The sequence below is a fragment of the Eutrema salsugineum genome, unplaced genomic scaffold, assembly GCF_000478725.1.
Source record: "Eutrema salsugineum unplaced genomic scaffold, Eutsalg1_0 scaffold_4, whole genome shotgun sequence".
Taxonomy (NCBI): Eukaryota; Viridiplantae; Streptophyta; class Magnoliopsida; order Brassicales; family Brassicaceae; genus Eutrema; species Eutrema salsugineum.
In genome coordinates, this window is record NW_006256686.1 from 10,715,356 (window position 1) to 10,717,144 (window position 1,789).

Sequence of the window (1,789 nt, forward strand, 5' to 3'; positions counted from 1 at the left end):
TTTGATGACCAAAATATATTCGTCGTAATATCGAAGTAAAATTTACATCGATTTTACGATGAATCTTATTTTCGTCATGGTTCCATGTAATAATGATGTAAATTGTTTTTCAATGCAAATTCGATAGAAAATTTCAATGCAAAATTGTTGCTATACATACCAAATTTCTTTAAATACCTCATCATTTCTATCATAATCTACCAAAAAAAAAAAAAAACCTTATAAGGACACAATTGTGTTGAGTATTTGAGTTTTTGAGTATAATTTTATAAACTTTATTATAATAAAATAACAAAATTTTAAATAAAATTAAAATTTTCTAAAAATATCTATATATGATCTACGAAAGTGGATGTATATGCGTAAAAATGTGGAAGGGGGTTTGACGGAAGAGTACAAGAACGGGCTAGAAATGTTTATGAATCAGGCCGACAATATGAAATAACCATAGAAAGTGGAAAGATGTTTTGTCCTTGTTTGAAATGCAAAAATATATCGAAACAGTGTGGAAGCATTACTAAATAAAGGGTTTGTGCCGCAATACTTTTTTGGTATCAACATGGAGAAGGTTATGGTGATAGTATTTGGTGGCCAGCTGGTAGGAATACGAGTGGTAGTAATATTCAGGATGAAGGCGTTGGGGATAATAATTTTAATGCATCAAACTATTATCAAAGTAGTCATGATCAAGGTCAAGATCATGATATGATGCATGACATGGTTATAGATGCATTTCAGGATGAGACACATGATGATATAGTTGAGGAACCCAAAGCAGATGCCAAACGCTTTTATGATATGTTAAATACTGCAAAACAGCCACTATACGATGGATGTAGAGAAGACTGTCTAAATTGTCATTAGCAGCTAGGATGATGACCATTAAGACTGAACATAATCTATCTGAAGTTTCCATGAACGATTGGGCTGATCTTATCAAAGAGTATTTGCCAGAAGATAATTTGGCTGCCGAATCATACTACGAGATACAGAAGTTGGTTTATATTCTTGGGTTGCCTTCTAAGATGATAGATGTATGTGTTGATAATTGTATGCTCTTCTGGAGAGATGATGATAAGCTGCAGGAATGTCGTTATTGCCAAAAGCCAAGATACAAGCCACAAACTTCTGGGCAGAATAAGATACCGTACGAACGGATGTGGTATCTTCCTATAACTGATAGGTTAAAAAGACTTTTATTAATCTGAGAAGACAGCTGCATTGATGAGATGGCATGTAGAGCATTTACAAACAGATGGGAAAATGACTCACCCGTCCATTGGGAAATCGTGGAAACACTTTAATGCCATACATCCAGACTTTGCTAATTCTACACGGAATGTATATTTGGGTCTTTGCACTGACGGGTTTAGTCCATTCGGTATGTCCGGTAGACAATATTATTTACGCCTTATAACCTTCCCCCAGATATGTGCATGCAAAGGGAATTTTTGTTTCTCAGTATCTTAGTCCCTGGTCCAAATCACCCGAAGCGGGCTCTTGATGTGTTTTTGCAGCCACTCATACATGAGTTGAACCAACTGTGGTATAATGGAGTTAGAACGTATGATAGTTCGAGAGGCCAAAATTTTATGATGCGAGCTGTGCTTATGTGGACAATAAGCGACTTCCCTGCTTATGGAATGTTATCTGGTTGGACTACGCACGAGAGATTATCATGTCCTTATTGTCTTGATATGTCTGATGCATTTCAACTTAAGCATGGTAGGAAATCTTGTTGGTTTGACTGTCATCGCTGATTTCTACCATCCAACCATCCATATTGAAG